This window comes from Triturus cristatus, chromosome 8 (genome assembly GCF_964204655.1).
Source record: "Triturus cristatus chromosome 8, aTriCri1.1, whole genome shotgun sequence".
In the NCBI taxonomy this organism is placed as follows: Eukaryota; Metazoa; Chordata; class Amphibia; order Caudata; family Salamandridae; genus Triturus; species Triturus cristatus.
The window spans coordinates 261852934-261873751 of record NC_140591.1 but is presented as its reverse complement, the minus strand read 5'-3'; the positions used below and the strand labels follow the sequence as shown (position 1 = coordinate 261873751).

The 20818-nt window shown below is 42.1% G+C and overlaps 1 protein-coding gene across 1 annotated transcript in view; it reads right to left on the bottom strand.

Moving 5' to 3' along the window:
* The window catches only part of LOC146801946 (uncharacterized), a 65335-nt gene extending 45026 nt beyond the window's left edge, over positions 1–20309 (bottom strand). The window contains exon 1 of the mRNA XM_085621463.1: positions 20226–20309. The gene's annotated coding sequence lies outside the window, so the exon portion shown is untranslated. The remainder of the gene's footprint in view (positions 1–20225) is intronic.
* Between the last annotated feature and the right edge of the window lie 509 nt (positions 20310–20818).

Here is a 20818-nt window from a genome sequence, read left to right as displayed (position 1 = left end):
GACTTTGAAGAATTCAGATTTACTATTCACACTCGAGTGTAAGCATGAGAAGGGAATGAATTGGACTTCAGAGGGAATAAATATAAGAATACAAATCCTATTCATTTATTATGAATATTTAAAAACATAATACAAGTAAATAATTGAATTATATCACATAAATCAAATACATACTACAGTATTTAACAAAAACAAGAACCTATTTTAAATCATGAAATAAAAAAACATAATGAAATTGCTTCTAATTACATCCACTCCCCTGCCTTAAAAAAACATGAAAACTTACAAAATGTCAACATAAGTAAAAAAATATTTATGTTAAATAATTACCTAGGAACTGATCATTTCACATACAAAATTATAAAAACACTTACCAATAAATTAATTGGGAATTGAAATAAAACAATTGATTAACATAATAAGTAAAACATTAAAATTATGCATAATTAATATCAATTAACCGTGTGTAAAAAACAAAACTTGAAAAATACGTTATTACTCTGCAAGAAAATGCCACAGTATTAACAATTACATTTCTAACAAACATATACAAATTAAACTAGCCATTAAACAAACACTAAATAAATTGAACAACAATTATAAAGCTAAGTAATTTATGAATTTAATGATAAATTAAAATGTAATTTAACATTAAAAAATAGATGAAAACTAAAATATATAATTTTAATTGAATTACTCACCCACCCATTTCCCATATAAACCCAACCTGCTACTAAAATATAATTTACTATTGAAAATAATGCAAATAAAATATACATTAAAATAACTTAAACTAAAAAATATAAAATAAAAACTGAGCAATTAATTTACAACAAGCTAATTAGTAATAAGTTTAATTTAACTATGACTTAACTTCCCACTGAGTTTCCTTAACAGCCCAACAACATGTAACTACATTATAAATTAGTAATATATTTAAAAATAAAACACTAAAGCGCTTACAACTACAATCATTATTTGAAAATATATAAATTATATTAACAATACTAAGACCTAAAATAAATATATTAACTAAAACATATTAAGTTAATTTAAAAAATAATATTTTTTATAACTATATCAAAGAAAAAGATAATAAAAACAACAATAATCTTGAAAACAATAGTATAAACAGAAAAAACAACATGTTTACCTACTATATACTTCCTGTCCCACGATATTTCAGTAATAATGATATTTTTGAAGCAATATTTGTCCCACGATATTAAAAAACAATATTCTTGCCAAATACCATGTTTTGCGATTACTGTTATTGATTTACCAGCAAGTTTTTAAAAAGCCAAGACAAGTTTCTCATATCTCTTTCAAGACAGCGACCATTTCCGACTTACTCACATGACTCCTTTCCTTTAAATAATGGGCAGTTTTGTGACTGACATTGTTTACAGATGGCACCTTTGAAAGTGCACACTCACCGTTTCTCCATGCGCTGAGAATTTACTGCAAGGCAATTTTAACCTCCCTAACCTTTGCCAGCTCCACTAAACAGACCAACAATTAATCCTGAAGGTTGACCCTGAGGGAAATATGATCGACTTCATATCCAGACAAGACATAGCCCCATGGCAGCTAAGCAAGTGCCTGGCATGCTATGCCATCGAATCCCTATTTACATGCAGGGACATCTCCACTTTGAACTACACTTTTGTACGTGGTGCAATACACATTACTTACAAGAATTATGAAATTAGGCAACATCAGTCCTGCGGCCACCTTCCTTAGAGAATGTACCTTGGGTTATTTGACTGCGCAGTAACACAAATGAACTCTGTAGGCGCATCGTTGGGTGAAGAGAACCATGTACTACTGAGACGGCTCAAATATGGCAAATCCAGTGTATTCAGGTTCAATCAATGGAAGATGACCTTCAACTGGCCTAAAAATCTGCGTGACCTCACTCAAGGATTAATTCTCCTACCATCCTAGGCCGACATTATTAAATCCTGTATCAAACCTCAAAAGAAAGACACAAAATCAATTGACCAAACAAAATTTACTTGGGTGTTTCAAATAACCCATGGAACACTGCAAATATACAAAAAAGCAGCAGGGTATGAAGACTAGCACCAAGAGAATATAAAAAAAACTGTCCAAAAAAAGGACTCCAACAAAGGGTACACGCCTTAAGAAATTCACATCTCAAACTGGTATGGACAACTAAGGCCAAATATTTTGAATCAGAATGGGCACATGTTCACTCCCTTCCAGGGTCACACAATCAAGCAAAATTCTGGCAGTACGTCAATAAATTAAACAATAAAGCCAGTGTAAGGGGTAACGGAGTCACTATGGAAAACTGAATTAAACACATTGATGGTTAGCACAACGGCTAACTCTATTTAAGGCTGAGACAGACTACTGGGCCAAGATTCTCACCCGTTCTACTATCACTGCTTCCAAATGGCCCACAATTTGGAGTGGACTGCAAACTCCACTCCTCCGGTGGTGCTGGCAGAGTTTTGCGTAGAGTTCTGAAAAAACTCTACCAACCGCTGCGTGGCGGAGTTTTTTCTGGCGCGCCGCTCGCCAACGCTAAGTTGCCAAGTATGAGCTAGGAAATCGAGTGCTAGACTGCCTCCCGGTGAGATTTCTCAACGTGGGCGGTCGCAGCAGGTCGCTACCGCTCGCGTTGAGAAAGCTGTCGCTTGCGTTGAGAAAGCTGCCGCTCCAGAAGAAAATCTACTTGAGCAGCAGAAAGAAGCAGTGCCCTATGGCGCGCCGCATGGTGCTGTTCGTGCTCATTTTAGAGTACGGGACATGCTACCAGTACTAAAAATCTGTGCGAGCAGCAAGACGTAAGAAACTCTGCATCTTGCAGAACTCAGCTGAATTTCGCAGAGTTCTTAAGTAACTTCACAGAATTTCACAGTGTGAAACTCCGCGATTTCCACCCATCTCAACCAAAAATCCACACTACTGGAGAGGACCCATATAACATCCAATTCATAAGAAAGGTTTCAACACTGACCCACCAAACTATTTACTAATAGCTTTGTTACATGTAGAGACCAAAGCCTAGAAGAACTAGAGGCATGGTCCACTGAGGGAAACATAATTCCATACTAACAAACCAGGTTCAGGCCTAAGTCATCAACAATAGAGAACACAGTTGCCTTGGCTGAGGAGGGAGAACATGGCGGCCGGCGAGTAGCGGGTCGCAGAGGCTCCTGGAGCTATGAGACTTTCTCATTCACCAGAACGGTTGAAGTTACGGACATAGGGGTAATGACTGGGACAATGAGGAGGAAATAAAGAAATTAAGGGAGCTTACTGTAATTGGGGGCTGAATGAGCGACACAACCCCTCCCCCTTTCATGCCAGTGGGCCAAGCAGCAGCGCCATCAGTTGGATTACCCGACCGGGACTCCCATTGGGCTCGAGCAGCACTCGAGCTCGGCAGAGGGCGAAAAGCCACTGCCCAGCTCTCAATCCAGGGGAGCGATGGTAGAGGCAGCACAAGGGCTGCAAGTCCCCGAAAGGAGGAGGAAAGAAGGTCGGCGAATGTGGAGTCAAGTAAGGAGGAAGACAGCAGAAGGACACTAGAAAACCTCAGAAGGATTGGTGGAAAGGGAGGTATTATTTTTAATGAGGAGGCAAGTCTGAGAAAAAAGCAGTATAGTCGCTGTTAGGCAACAGGAAGGTTTGCTCGGTGGAAAGTAAAGGCAACTCAAGACCCGGACAGTGGCGCGAAGGTACAGGAAAGGAGCACTACCCAGGGCAGATATTTCCTTAGAAGTTTAGATCCATATAACATCCAATTCATAAGAAAGGTTTCAACACTGACCCACCAAACTATTTACTAATAGCTTTGTTACATGTAGAGACCAAAGCCTAGAAGAACTAGAGGCATGGTCCACTGAGGGAAACATAATTCCATACTAACAAACCATGTTCAGGCCTTAGTCATCAACAATAGAGAACACAGTTGCCTTGGCTGAGGAGGGAGAACATGGCGGCCGGCGAGTAGCGGGTCGCAGAGGCTCCTGGAGCTATGAGACTTTCTCATTCACCAGAACGGTTGAAGTTACGGACATAGGGGTAATGACTGGGACAATGAGGAGGAAATAAAGAAATTAAGGGAGCTTACTGTAATTGGGGGCTGAATGAGCGACACAACCCTTCCCCCTTTCATGCCAGTGGGCCAAGCAGCAGCGCCATCAGTTGGATTACCCGACCGGGACTCCCATTGGGCTCGAGCAGCACTCGAGCTCGGCAGAGGGCGAAAAGCCACAGCCCAGCTCTCAATCCAGGGGAGCGATGGTAGAGGCAGCACAAGGGCTGCAAGTCCCCGAAAGGAGGAGGAAAGAAGGTCGGCGAATGTGGAGTCAAGTAAGGAGGAAGACAGAAGAAGGACACTAGAAAACCTCAGAAGCATTGGTGGAAAGGGAGGTATTATTTTTAATGAGGAGGCAAGTCTAAGAAAAAAGCAGTATAGTCGCTGTTAGGCAACAGGAAGGTTTGCTTGGTGGAAAGTAAAGGCAACTCAAGACCCGGACAGTGGCGCGAAGGTACAAGAAAGGAGCACTACCCAGGGCAGATATTTCCTTAGAAGTTTAGATCCGGGGGAGGGGGGTTAATGAGGTCAATGGGATCATCAGGGCCAAGGGAGTGTGCAACTTGCAGGAACAAAGGAAAGCATCACAGATTCAGTAAGGGAATCTTTGGGATTAAACTTAGAGCAAGTAACAGCTGAAGACTGGGTTATTCCCAGGAAAGGGAAAGGGAAACTCAAGAAGAAAAAAGCAAACACAGAATTTTAAAATCACTCCCTCTCTGAGGACTTTTCTTAAGGTGATGCCAAAAACTGTAATTCTAAAAAACTCAGGTATACCCTCTCTGACCATCATTTCACCACCTGTGAAGGGTGACGGTGTTGTAAGTCCGAATAGGTTCCAAGTTCTGGCCGAGGCACCCCAGTTTGCTGAAGCTACCACCCCCAGCATCTTGAAGATGGAGGGGGATAAAATAATGCTGGTTTTAGATAGGGACTCCGCACCCCCTTCCCCACCCCAGCAGACAGTGGGCCAAGGAGGCTCACAGTCAGGATCTACAAGACGAGATGTTGAGGATAAACATTCAAGAAAGGGGGTAAAACAAGACCTAGTACCCTTACCTCCAGCTCATTCATCACCACAATCAGTATCCAACTTAATCCAACTCTTAACGACGAAAGTCAGGAGTAGATTTGAAACCTCCGAGCTGAATCAGATGATAAAGTAGAAAAGAAGTTGGATGACCTTACGGCCAGGACGTTAATATTGGAAACCTCAGAGAAGGATTTGACCCTTCAAACAGAGGCTAATAAAAGAGAGACTACCCTGTTGAAAGGTAATGGAAAGGGGATGCAAGAAAAACTAGGTTCCTTGGAGAACAACCAGAGTAGGAACAATCTGCACCTGTTAAAAGTGCTGGAGGAGGCAGAAGGGGATGACTAAATCATTTGTCGTAAGATTGATCAAAGAAGGGGCCAAGGGTGTGCTTCAATCACACTGTCACGGGAGAAGATGACGGCCGGCTAGACTGACCGGTCGGGAGCTCCGTGCTCACGAGGCAGTACACAGAGAACTACATACGGACACGAGCCAGGAAAATGCCTAATCGAAAAATAATTAAGAAATGCCATTGTCACTAGAGAAGATCGCTGCATCCGGAAACACCGGAGAATCTGTAAACAAGCTCAAACTCACCACGCTGCTGGAGAACGGCAAGGAAGCGACCCGGGTCAGCAGCGGTGCTCTCCGTCTGTTTACCAGCTTGTGGGCGGTGGCTTCAGCGGGACAACGGAACTGCCGAAGGGCGGCCGCAAGAGTCCCTTTCTCCTTCCGGGGCACCGTGAGAAGTGCAGCGCAAGGCAAGCTTTCCCCCCTCTCCGCGTTGAGCATGAGCGGGGCGAGATCAGTGGGAGGTCAATCGGCGGCCACGGAGCCATCCGGACTGCAGGAGACGCGTGCAGCGACCACCGGAGCTCTCCTGGAGACGTCCTGCATGAACCGGGTAAGCGGATTAGATTGCCTGGAGGGGGGATTCTCGCTGGAAAACACGGCGCTGGCAACGGGGGGAGGAGGAATTAGCACCACCGTACCAGGGGAGGAGCGGGGGGACATTTTCACTACTTCCAGCTCCTCAGTGACAATAATAACGGCAGATAAAGAGCAAGATAAAAAATCAAGTTACTGACTCAGAAATAGACAGTTCGTGGAAACCACCCTGACTGCCACTATCAATCAAAATGCCGTGCTTCGAAGTACGAAAAGGGGAAGTAAAAAACAGGCTACAATAGCAGTCCCTATCCCCCGAGCCAAAGGGAAACAAGCAAACGAAAAAGGGCCAAGAGGAGGAGAGGGGGTCCTAGGCCGTAGAATCAAGGTTACTCCATCCCTGAGATCATTTTTTAAAGTCCAAGTACAAGATCAAGTGACGAAACCAAATTATCCCGGTAAAATCCAAAGTTTTGATAAATCCATGAATAGTAAGGAGACTAAAAAGACTATGGATGGGGATAGAGCGCTAGCCCCTCAACAGATGCAAGTAACAAATGACACACCTAGCGTGGAACATACAGAGCAGCATTTAAACCCTCCTGAGCCCACCCAAAACTCCACAGATCAAATTCTGGAGAGAATGTTGCAAGAAATGAGGGCAAAATTCGCAATCTCTGAGGATAACCAGTCTAAGATACAAGAGGCTTGTGAAATGCTAGACGCTAAGCTGAATGTATTAGGGGAGAGAGTAACAGCAGTGGAGGCGGCTGTGGAGATCCTCAGTAAAGAAGCGGAATTAAATCAGAAGGAAATTAAGATGTTGAAAATAAATGATGAAAGCACTAGAGGTAAGCTAGAGTCCTTAGAAAATCAAGCAAGGAGGAATAATCTAAGAATTTTGAACGTGCCGGAGGGACAAGAAGGGGATGACATTAAAAAATATATTGTACTTCTACTAGAAGAAAACTTCCCCTGGGCAAAGGCGGAAGTCTTAACAGAGGATATACAGAGGGTGCATCGAGACCCCTTCAGTAAAAACAAAATGAGAAAAAACCCGAGGAAAATCTTAATAAACTTCAAAACCTACACCCTCAAGGAAAAAATGTTGAATGAGGCCTTAAAAAAGGGCTCTCACAACAAAGATGATTGGTCCTTTAGAATTAGATCGGATATCTCTAAGGCAACCCAGGACAGACAATAGGAACTTGGACAACAGATGCAGCAATTAAGATCTCTAGGGGCCACAGTCCAGATGAAGTTCCCTGCGGCTCTAAGAATGATGTGGAGGAATAAAATGCATACCATTAGGGAACCAAAGGAGGCTGAGCTTTTCCTGGAACAAATGTGAGGTCAAACGCAAGAAAAATAGTAGACTACCAATTTAAAATTACCGAAGCGAGCACGGAGCCCAAAAGGGCTATTAATATTGCCCAGTGAAGAAAGAAGGGAGGCTTCTCCAGGGATGGATGAATTATTAGAAATAAAAGTGAAAAAATTTAAACACATGGGTGGGAAACAAACTAGGGAAAAAAATAAAAAAGAGTCCTCACAAAAAAAAAAGATGAAGGAGAATGGGACCTGTAAATTAGTGGAGAGACCCCCGAACAAAAAAGAAATAAAAGAATGAAGAAAGGCTCAGCAGTAATTAACATACTCTCTTGGAATGTTAATGGTCTTAGAACTAAGAGCCAGAGAAGGAGAATATTTGAATATTTAAAAACAGTAGATAGTGAAATTCTAATATTACAGGAAACGCATCTCTTGAAAAATGAATGGGAAGAAATAGGAAGGATCGAAATAGAGATGGATAGATTCATATGTATGTACAAACTAGGACTGTTGTATTAAAGGAGTAGCAATATTATTCAAAAAATCTTTTAAAGCAAAAATACAATCAGTGGAAGTAGACAGAAAAGGGAGATGGGTGGTAACCAACGTGAGAATAATCAATAAACAGTACACCATTGTTGGTTATTATGGGCCCAACACAGACGACGCAGATCCGTTACAAAAGCTGTACACACACTTATTGTTGGTATCCTCCCTAATAATCATGGGGGGAGATTTTAATATAATCCTGGACCCCAAGGTGGACCACCTCCCCCCAAGAAAGGAAGCAAACCTTTTTAAAATGAGGGGTTGGTTGGGGATCTGTATAAAAGATCTGGGTTTGGCAGATATTTGGAAGGAGAAAGGAGATAAAGTGCAAGCTTTTACATTCCAAAATAAAAAATTAGGGTAGTGGTCCAGAATAGATTACTTTCTGCTGGACAGAAGTCTAATAGATAGCACGCAAAAGGTGGAACAACTACCCGCTCACCTATCCGACCACTCAGCAGTTCTACTAAAACTCCAAATGAAACAAAATACCACCGTAGTAAGATGGACGGTAGACCGCACAATTCTCCTGGATCCACAGAATATAAAAGCTCTTAGGAAAGAAACGGAACACTATTTTCAAATGAATAAAAAAAGCACCTCTATTCAAGTAACTTGGGATGCCTATAAGGCAGTAATAAGAGGAAAGCTACTCAGTATAGCTGCATATAAATCTAAAAAATGAAATATAAAATTGCCGAACTTGAAGGCATAATAAAATCTCTTGACATGCAATTAATCACACAAACTGTGGGCACAGAAAAGGAAAAAATAGAACTGGAAAGGTCAATAAATAAAGAAGCCCTTGCGGAAATATTGGAAAATATTGTGAAAGAGAAATGGGAGGCCAGTAAACTGTCCCATTATGAATATGGAGAAGGATGTAGTAAAATGCTGGCGTGGAAGACAAAAACTGACCAAACCAGAAATAAGATAGTAGGTATACAGCCCGAGAACTCTGCTGAAATAAGCACTGAAGACTCCGTAATTATACAGGAGTTTGTTAAATTCTTTGAAGAGCTGTATACAGAAGACATCACGCCAACAAAGGAACAACTCCAAAAATATCTAGAGGGGTTAGATCTCCCAATACTATCACAAGAAGAAGGAGAAGACCTAAACGCTAGAATTACAGATAAAGAAGTAGACGCTGTCATCAGAAGTTTAAAGGGAGGCAAGGCTGCCGGTCTGGACGCCCTGCCCAATGAGCTCTTTATCAATTTAAGAGAATTTCTGGTTCCCCCTCTTGTGGATCTGTTAAATAATATTTTTGAAGAGAAAGGAGAATTTCCAGACTCTTGGAATGACGCAGTAATCAATATCCTCCTAAAACCAGGGAAAAACCCAGGTAAATGCGAGTCTTACCGCCCAATATCTTTATTGAACTGCGACTACAAAATATTTACACAGATCATGTCAAAGAGGTTGGGGAGAGTAGCTGGCCTTCTGATTAATACCGACCAAAAGGGGTATGTAAAGGGAGACAGTTACTGGATTTAACACATGAACTAATTGGATCAATTGACTTAGCCATAAAAGAGCAGATACCCCTATCTATAATTACCTTCGATGCGGCTAAAACATTCGACAGAGTGAATTGGTCTTTTTTGAATAGCCTTTTGGTCAAATATAAACTGGGAGAACTTTCAGGGAATGGTAAAGAGACTATATAGTAATCCAAGGGCCAAGATCTTAATAAATGGGAGCCTCACAGAAGATATAAGGATCAAGAGAGGTACAAGATTGGGATGTCCCTTGTCCCCCCTACTTTTTAATCTATATATCAAACCCTAGCACAAACTCTCAGAAATAATCCGGAGATACCCCCCTTCCGACATCAAGGATGGGAGAAAAAAGTCACTCTCTACGCAGACGACTTAATGATCTTTACGGAAGGCTTCATGGGATCAATAAACACCATAGAAGAAACATTGGAAAATTTTGGAAGAGTATCGGGATACCTGACCAATCAAGCAAAAACGGAAGTAATGGAATGGAATACCAATAGCAATAATCATCTTGTAAAAGAAAAGATAAGGTATTTAGGCATAGAACTGGTCAAAGACCTGGATAAAGTAGCCCAGATAAATTTAAAAAAACCTCTTTGTAGAGACAAGGAAACTACTTAAAGTATGGGGGGCCTACCACTGACCTTCCTGGGGAGGTCGAACATAATCAAAATGTCAATCTTACCCAGATTCACCTACATTAGCTCAATTCCAATAGAGTTTAAGAGGGAATCAATAAAGAAGCTACAAGGGGAATTAAATAGTTTTATATGGTCATCAAAAGCGACAAGAATAGCCTGGCAAAAACTAAGGAGGAAAAAAGAACAAGGCGGGATAGCTAGCCCCGATTTGCTAGAATACTGTAGAGCTTTTCAATTTAAATACATGAGGCTATTACTAAAAGAGTATGAGTACTATCCCGCCTACCTACAAGCAATGATCGTAAGTGGATGGCATTTTTTATATAAATTCGGACACCCAAAATTCTTTAAAAAGGTGAAGCTGAAGGTTCTCAAATCAGCCGTAAAGTTATGGTATCACATTAGAAGTACTCTTAGGATACCCTATTACAGCAAATATGCCACTATATGGGACTCACCAGGGACCCCGGAATGCCTCAAAGACAGGCTTGCAGTTCCACTAAGAACATCCGGAATACTCAAGTGGGGTCAACTGATGTCAGAGAACAAAATCATTGAGTGGGATCAATTAGAACTAACAACAAAGGGTTCCTTGTCAAAATTTAAATTTTATCAACTTTTAAGTTGGGCAAAAACTTTAACAGAAAACAAAAAAGGAAACAACAAAATGGAGAAGGAGATGCAGGAAAACTCACCCCCCCCAAAAAAAAGAAGTTTCTAGATGGTATTGGGCCCTCATCTCAGCTGGTGAAGAACACTTTGCGGTCCCGGATGAGACCTGGGAAAGAGATCTGTTAATGCCGGATGTACAAAATATCTGGCAAACATCTATGGAAAAATGTTGGTCCATAGTGAAACCTGCTGCCTTAAGGAGAAATCACTTGTTTACCACCCATAGAGCCTATTAGACCCCGAAGAGGCTGTCAAAGTTCAGAGGGGCTACAACGAAGAAATGCCGAAAATGCGGTAAGGAGAAAGCAGATGACCTGCATATGTTCCGGCAGTGTCCACATCTCGAAGAATTTTGGCATGAAGTGGGTAAGACGCTCGGTGCACTATTAGAAAGACCAATTGATGTAAGTATTGATCTTGTTATATTTGGGATTGACCAGTCTGAACACCTAGTTAGGCCAACCAAGAAACAAGAGAATCTACTATTTTTGTTAATTTTATTAGCAAGAAGGGAAATATGCATCAAATGGGTAAGCCCTGCACCCCCCACATATAGGGATTGGTTGGCATCAATTCATAAAATAAACAAGCTGGACAGGAGGGGCAAAACCAGCAAAAAATATAATTTTTGGGAAATTCGGGAACAGTTTAAACAGCTTTAAATGTCTTTACCCGATCTTGCCAACTACCTACACTTCACCCGATAGTTTACCCCATGTTGTTCAATGTCCAAGGATTATGCAATGGCAATAAATAAATAGGCAAAGTGCCTGTTTGAGTAGCCAAATGGCTACCTCCCCCCCTCGGAAATATTTATTGGATCTGGTTATGGAAACAAAGGGACCCTTACCGCTATGCCAAGGGAAACACCTCCGCTGGTCTACAAAAATACGGGGAAATGAAAGGGTCGGTGCGATGAAGGTGGGGTCCCCGAAAACTCCTTACACCAACTATTGCAGTATGAGTACAAAAAAAAAAAAAGAAGGGGCCAAGGTAGATTGGCCTGAACAAGACATAATGAATGACATTCAGAGGGTACATAGAGACCCCTGTAGGTTAGCGCCGAACAAAACAATACCTAGGAAAATTGTGGTTCACTTCCATACATATAGAATAAAGCAAGAAATCCTCACTAAGGCCTTACAAACTAAGACGTTAACCATGGGTGGTACCAGATTTGAGTTAAGGTCTGATGAGTCTCAGATTACTGCAAACAAGCAGTGGGAGTTAGGCAAGCTCCTTGACCCATTAAGAAAACTAGGTGCCACAGCGCAACTTAGATTCCTGGCAAACCCTACGCGTAATGCACAACAACAGAATGCAGAAATGTAGACATGCAGAAGATGCAGAGGAGTTTATAAAGTCCTTATCAAATGCAGAGACACACTGGAGTGGGTTAAGAGGGTTAAGGGGCAGAGGAAAGTATTAAGGTTTTTCTTCCTTTCTTTCTTTCTTTCCCTTGCTCTTAGGCTCCTGGGTTTCTTTATTTTCTTACTCTACTTCTAATCACTCCCTAGGTGGGTTTGTAAGTTCAGTAAAGCAGTGGGCAGTTCTGGTGGTACTCTACAATAAGAGGTTTTTTTTGTAGACTCCGGGAAGTGTTGGGTTCACTAAGTGGGGAGCAGTGTGAGAAAAAATAAAATTATGATTTTAGGCGTCCCTGATACATTTGGCTTATGGGGTGGAGGATGTGCTTGGACCTGAGCGTTCGGATTGAGTTCCTGTCATGGAACATGAACGGGCTAATAGTCAAACACAGGAGGGAAAAGATATTGAAATATTTGAGGGATATTCTAGCTTAAGTGATAATTTTGCAGGGAATTCATTTGACTGGACAAAAGATGAGAGAGATTTTTAAGTCTAGAATATGGGTTCAAGAAACTATTTTTAATAGCCAGCAGATTACTATAAAAGGTGTGGCAATCTTGGTTAAAAAAAACAATAGAGTAGAGTAGAATTCATAAGGCAGGCAGGTGGGCTATTGTAGATTAAGGTGCTACCATCGCACATACACGGTTGTTGGCTGTTACGGCCCCAACCTAGATGACCCTGGTCCATTCAGTGACCTGCTGACAGAGCTTTTAGATTTCCCGGACAAAATTGTTTTAGCAGGGGATTTTAACGTGGTGCTCGACAATAATTTGGATTGCTCATCTAAGAGCAAAGCGATAGCAAAGAGCAAGATGCAGGCTTTAATAAAAACCACTATGAAGCAGTTGGGGTGGTGTGATATATGGAGAGTGAAAATGGGGGCTGTAAAGAGCTATACCTTTTTCAATAAAAACTACGGTCACCAATCAAGGATTGACCTCTTTTTGACCAGTCAATGACTAAAAGATCAGGTTCAGGCAGTAAGGCTTGTAGGAGCAGATATGTCAGATCATTCAGCAGTAATTTTAGTCCTAGATGTAGGAGAACCCACACCTCAGAGGAGAAGGACTATGGACCAAACTATAATACTGGATGATGGGGCAATCGAGAAACTAGGTTTAGAGTCCCAGGAGTTCTTTGAAGTTAACTTGGATACCGCCCCAATGGGGGTTGTCTGGGATGCGTACAAATCGATCAATCAATCAGGGGTTTGTATAACGTGCTTCTCGCGCTGTGGGGGCGGCTCCGGATCAGTCGAAAAGCCAGGTCTTGAGGTCCTTTCTGAATGCGTGCAGGGTAGGGGAGCATCTGATGTTCACAAGGAGCTTGTTCCAGGTCTTGGCTGCGATGTAGGAGAAGGCTCTTTCACTCATTCTGCTTCTGCGGATGCGGGGGACCTCTGCCAGGGTGAGGTCGGAGGAGAAGAGGTTCCTCTTGGGTACGTGGAAAGATACAAAGCCTTTTTGAGGGGGAGAATTATGGCTAGCCAAGTACTTAAAAGCAGAAAGTATAAAGCTGAGGTAGGGGAAATTGAGGGCAATATACGGTGCAAGGAACTGCCGCTTTTAATGAGTGGGGTACAACAGGGGCAGGGACAGCTACAAACAGCTCTTCAAACCCTAAAGCTAGATCTGGTGGGTGTGGTAGAGGAGAGAGTACAAGAAAGATGACAGGCAAGTAAACTCGCCCACTTTGAATATGGAGAAGGGTGTGGGAAAGTCTTAGCTTGGAACGTGAAGAAGAACCAGGCAAGAAGCTTTATTAAGGAAATTAAGTGTGAGGAAACACGAAGGTGTCTTTCAACTAGAGATGGAATTGAAGAGGTTTTTTTCATTCATTTTAGGAAAGTATATCAAGAAGATATGCTCACCACGGTTAAAGAGGTGGACGGTTGGTTGGGCGAGGATGTCCCCATCAAAGTTAGTGAACTGAAGGAAGAAACCATCAACAGTAGAATCACAGAGGGGGAGATCAGGAAAGCTATAAAGGGGGGAAAACCAGGTAAAGCTGAAAGCTCGGATGGATTACCCGCCGAGGTATATCAAAAATTGGGCAAGTTCTTTATACCAGCAATGGCGAAGTTATTTGGGGCGATCTTTGAGAATGGTAGCAAGCTGCCAACATCATGGAATGAGGCCATTGTGACCTTGAGCCCTAAACCAGATAAACCTCTGAATATATTAGCAGAAAGATGAAATGGGATGGCAGGGATTTGTTAAATGAAGATCAAAAAGGTTTTGTCAGGGGAAGGGGTATACGAGACCTCATGTATAACCTAATAGGAGCGATTGCTATAGCTTACGTTCATAAAGCTTCCCTGGTAACTCTGCCAAGTGCTTTGATAGGGTGAACTGGATGTATCTTCAGAAAATACTGAGGTTGACGAACTTGGATGAAAAGTTTTGCAGGACTGTAGAAATGATGTATAAGAACTCAACAGCAAGAACCTTGGTAAATTGGAATCTCTCTAGGTCCTTTAAAATCTCAAGGACAACCAGACAAGGTTGTCCACTGTCCCCCCCTCCTATTTAACCTATATATTGAACCCCTTGTGGTAAAAATCAGGGAGAGTGATGGAATAAGTCCCTTCAGGTATAGGGGTTGGGAGAAAACAATGGGGCTGTATGTGGACAACCTATTGATTTATACGTCTGATTTGCTCTCCTTGGTCCTGTTAATTTACGATATGACTGCACATTTTGGGCGCATCTCAAGCTATGAGGTAAACAAACATAAAGCGAAATTATGGCTTGGAACATAAATACACAGCAAGATCGCACTAAAGGGGAAATGAGATATCTAGGTATCAGATTTACACAGAATATAGAATAAATCCCCGAAGCTAATTTCAAAAAGGTTAATAGGGAAGTCTGTAAGCTACTATCAAGTTGGGCCCACCTGCCGTTGAGGATCATCGGAAGGGCGAACCTTGTTAAAATGTCGATCCTCCTAAAATTTACCTTCCTGTTTCGAAACATACCTATGGCCTTTAAGGAACAATGGCTTTAAAAGGTTCAGGCTAAGATCTCTAGTTTCATTTGGGCATCTAAAGGAGTACGGATCGCTTGGAAAAAGCTTAGATGAAAGGAAGATAAGGGAGTCTCTATCTACCGGACTTGTCCTATTATGCCTGGGTTTTTCTTTAAAAAAATGGAAGGATGCTTTTGAACGAACCAGATGGATTGGACATTGGGAAAATTCTCAGGGCAATGCTATCAGAGGTGAAAGGGGGGACAAAAGGTTTCATGTTTAAATTTGGAGACCCGAGATTTCTAAAAAAAAGTACGCCTCAAAACTTGACAGGGATTCACTACCACATGGTATAGAATCAGAAAGGAGACGAAGCTCATCTACTATAGTGGGCGGGCCCCTACATGGGATGCCCCAGATTCCCCTCAGTGGACTAAGGATAGCTTGGCTGTAGCTTTAAAATCAGCAGAAGTACTGAGATGGGGTCAGATTGTAGATAAGGGGTGCTTGATCCCATGGGAGAAATGGCAGGAGATCACTAACAACAAGCTATCCAGGTTTAAATATCTACAAATTAAAAGCTGGCATCACTCGGCTGGGGTTGACAACGGCTCCTCGAACAAATTCAAGACTCTGATGGCTGGAAATATCAAAAGGAGAAAGGAAGTGGCTAACTGGTAATGGCTCCTAATGAATTTAGCAGATGGTGACTTCAGATTACCAACGACCTGTGTGCAAGAGACTTGCCGGTGACGGAGCTAGAAGACCTATGACAAGTATCTTGCAGTATTTTGTACTCCACGGTTCGCGCTGCAAATTTAAGGAGGAACCATCTTTTCTGTCTTCACAGGGCCTACTGGACACCTTAAAAAGCTGTCTAAATTGGGGAAAGGAGCCATTCCTAGCGGCCCAAAACGTGGTCAAGAAAAGGTGGATGATATCCACATGTTTCTGTAGTGTCCCGGGATCCAATGTTTCTGGTCGGACGTGAGTAACTGTATGTCTGGGATTCTTGGTAGGACGCTCCAGATAAGCAAAGTATTGGTTTTCGTTGGGGTCCCGATAAATTATGAGATATTTTCAACCAATGGAAGAACGTTTACTTTTTATTTGGTGCTTTTGGCACGTAGAGAGATCTATAAAAATTGGATAAAATCTGTGCCTCCGACTAAGGTAGACTGGACTAATTCTGTAAAATACACAATCCGGTTAGATAGAGCTTCAGAAAACAAGAGCAATGAGTTTTGAGTGCTATACGAACAGTGGGTAAATGACTTGAATTCAACGACAGTCCTGTGATTAGGCCTTTATTACTTTACTATTCTGGTGGCTGGCTCACAACGGTGGTGCTGGAGTGAGTGGACCACGGAAAGAGAAGTTCTGTGTAAAGCGCTTTGCCATTGACCCAAAAACAAAGATCTCTTGTTGGCGCTTTGTCAAGGGGGGCTACAGAGTACGTTGCTTTTTTCTTTGTTTCTTCAAGGCGAATGAGGACTAAAAAAAAACCAACAAAAAAAAACATGGTTGCCTTATTCTTTCTGGTTGTCCATACCTCGCAGGTTTTCAATCCTCCCTCCTTCATCTGCTTTATAAACTACTCAGCTGGATTTGATGGTGTGGACCAAACATACCATGATCAAAGCTTGCACAACAAGGCATTTCCCCCTTCCTTTTGAAGGCAATAATTTTCCTGTACTCTAATACATGGCTCAGTGTCAAGCTAGGCAATGGGAACAAGGTCACATCCGAAATACCAAAATAATCGCGGCTTGAAACAGGGCTGCGCGTTAACACCTATTTGTTCAACCTTTACACAGCTGACTTAGGTCGAGCCAAATCCAAAGCCAAAACAGTTCCTCCGTGGCTCGGCATACACAAACTTCCCGTATTCCAATATGCGGACGACTTTCTTATTCTGGACCAAACCAGAAATACATTGCAGAGAGCTTTGGATCAACTTAATCTGTATAACCTCAGCAACAAGCTTATAGCCAATGCTTGGAGAAAAAGGCCATGATATTTGGAAAATAAAAACATAAATCCAAACAGACATTGAGGCTTGGAAAACTGAAAATCAACAACACTACAAAAAACAATTATTTTAGAGGTTTTTTTCCAACAACCGCAAGACCATTATACAACTACAGTTCCTCACAAAAAAAGGTTCAGCACAATTATTCACTCTATGTAAAATAAATACACACATACACTGCCCTTTGGCCTAAGCAATCTTACGAGTTGTGCGAGCAAAACTGCTACCCATTGTTTGGAATGGCCATCTAACCTTGCATGGGAAACTGTTGGTTGCACCGGACAAAATTCAGTGCGCCACCTATAGGCGAATCTTTAATTTACCTAACTACACAAGGAAATTGCTGCTTCGCCTCGAGTTCGGTCTGACCAGACAAGACCTGGAATGCAAGTGGTCTCATATTAAATGCTAATATTCACTTCTTGACAGCATACTCTGGAACTCGAAAACAGGTATTATTGGAGTCTTTAAGGCCTCAAACAAGCCCTGGGAAGCATACCTAAAAAATGCTGCAAACCTAGAGACAGTAACAACATTGCCTATAACGTTGATGCTCAAAGTACGGCCTGGCGGCCGCATTCGGCCCTCCTGACCCTTAGATGATGCCCCCTGATCAACAGCAACACTGGACTGCTGTTTATTGGCCTCAGCAGTAACAATAAAAGGATGTTAAACAAGCAGCCATGCATTTATTTAAAGGCTAAGGAGTGTTAAATAAAGGATGCAGCTAGGGAGTCCTGAACCACTTCGCTTTAGGAACACCTTCATTTTTAAAGACATCTTGCAGCAAAAGTGTAAGATTTGATAAAATCTCTTTAAAATTCAAACAGTGTATTTAATTAACATGCAGAATCCTTTCAATTTAGCACATCAGATTATATCAGTACATTGACAAGTATTAATCAAAAAGTGATAGTTTTCAAACATTAATTCTTATCTCCACCCTGACAACAATGTTAATAGTGAACTAAAGAGGCAAGTCAGTTGTTATGCACATTCTTTGGGTGGCTAGGGTTCCTATCTTGCATGAATATTATAGTTTAGTAAATCCAAACCAGGAGAAGGTTTTGTACAGTGCACATCTTGAAGTTATGTATTTCCTGGTCCTCTTATATGTGATAATGAAGAATAAGGAGGGAGCGTGAAATAAAACATTTGACTAGCATCACACAATTTGATCATGTGGGGAAGCCGGTATTAATCCCAGGTTTTCTGGTTTCACATTGTTCAATTCAACCACTAGATGTATATGTTTTGCTCCTGCTACACCCACCTTACTGCTAATCCCCTATCCCTATGTCCGAGTGCCCTGCTGAAATAACGCGGCCCGGCCTCAGTCACATCACGGAACAAACTTTTTGGCCCTGCAAAAATGTTCGTGAGTACCCATGGTCTATAACTACTCAGGCTATCAAGGCAATGCTGAAAAACAGGTGCTGGCCATTTCTCATAAAGCAGATATAGAGAAAAATCTGGACGCACCTTACGCACACATAATTTCAAGCTCTTACAAAACAACATAGATGCAGCCTTAACTAAAAAAGGGCGTCAGTAGAAAGAGCCTGTGCTTAATACTACGTGCAAGATTAATGACACTGCTGATTCAAGAAAATTGGACCAACTGGGCAACTCAGGCTGGTCGGCAGAGCTGCAGGTTTTGCGACTACAGGAGAGAAACAATGCTTCACCTCTTATGTTGCTTCCCAGTGTTTTTAGCAGAGCACTGTACTCTGTTGAGGCCAATGCATTTAACTCATGGAATCTGTACTAGTAAAGAAAAATGGGCCTTTTGTCTATGCACCAACAGACCGATGGCCTTAGCCCGGTTTGGCAAATTTATAAATATTTTGCACACCACAATAAAAAGACTGGACATCGGAATATAACTGGGGGGCTGTACCCGCTCACCCAGGTAGGTCCCAAAGACTCTTGGTCAGGGCCGGACCGGCTGTAGTGGGCATCGAGATTTTTACTGGGAGGCTGGAAGGGTGGGGGTTGGTTTTGAAGTGGTAGGGGCCAGTTTTGCAGCAGTGCTGCAATATCGGCTACAGTAACAAAAACAGCAAACAAGCATTTCCAGCCTCTTGGGGCAGGCAGTGCTTCTCCAGGAGTCATCCTGACACCTCACCCCTCCCCCCAGGACTGGCCCAAGAAAATTGCCATGACTGTCTTTGGTTCCCAGTCCGGCCCTGCTCCTGGTATGGTTTTACTGTTATTCAATTATTACGGTTTAATAATTTAAAATATTTTACTAATAGTAGTCTTCACATATTTGCATATCACACAATTCTATGTTTTTAATCTGTGTTTTTTGCACCAATTTTTATTAAGTGACCCAATAAAGGATTTGCTTCTTACTTCTGATAGGTGAAGGGGACATGCTAATTATGATCGGAGCCTTTATTATTTCTTTCTACATTTTTTACTTTTTGTGCACATTGTGGTTTACATGCCGGCTAAATTTTTAGTGTTCACAGGATGTGAGTTGCCGACTACGTTTAGCTCACTGGTAATCAACACCCACATCACCATTAGCTGTTTCTTTTCTAATTGAGATGCTGACTAAACATGCTATGTTTTAACATTTCTTGTAAATGTTGATGTCAGTGGGTCATAGCTCTCTGATTTTATTGTGGATCGACGAATTGCAATTTGCTTTGATTTTTTCTGACTTACATTGTTCAAATCTCCTAACAGTTAGGTTTTGCAATAATGCACTGGGGCAGCTTGCTCTGGTCATTTCTGTAGCACACATGTGAGTAAGTTTCCTTGGTGGTTGTGCTTCCTTGTGAACTATTCCAATTTGATTCTTTTCATGTTTACAGGATATTCCCCCCTGATGAAGGACCATCAAGGTCTGCTACGTACTTTGCTATCATTACCTCTCTTAGAAAGAATATTTAGTTCCTTCCAGCCCCATGTAGAAATGCGATAGTACATACACTTATTACCTCTAGGCGTGGTACGCAAACTCGCTGTACCTGAGCCTTTCTCTAAGCTGGATACGAAAATTACAGGTGGTACAAAAAGTGGCAGCGTGCCTCCACGTCAGTTTTCTTAACAGTGGCAGCTGCTACCTGGACGCAGCAATGGGGCGAGATGGGGAGAAAGGGGTGAGGGGATCGGGTTAAATAAAAAAATTATCACTTACTTCCTTGCCGGCCAGCTGGCCAGCCACCGACGCCTCTCCTACGTCCTCTTCCTGGCTTCTTCGGGTAAACAGGAAGCACCAGGGCTCACACACTCACTGCAGCCAATCACAACGCTGCAATGCGATTGGTCTGAGCACCGTGACACGGTGCTCAGCCAGGGGCTGAAGGGATGGGCATGTTCTCCACAAAGGCTGTAACGCAGCCTGCATGGAGAACATTCTATGTATGCATGACTGTTTGGCCAGCCCGAGAGGGCCGGATAATCACTCATGCTCTCATAGGGACTGCAAACCAATCCTCACCCTGCTCTGAGAGCAGCCCCGCCCCACAAAGAAGTCTCAACAGGAAAAATTTAAATAATAACCTCAAGTTGTCATTTTACTTTTTTAACACTGCATAAAGCAGTGGGGCGACGCTCCTCCGCCTTAGCGGAGGAGCCGCCACTGCTCCTTATTCACTGCTCAGTCACTTCCAATTTGATGCACTTGCGTTGGCCCGTTGAAAAAAGGATTACGTTTACATTCTAATTCTCATTCACGGGGCTGTCCATGAAACTGGCCCTTTTAGTCTTCAAACCTATGTTACAATCTAT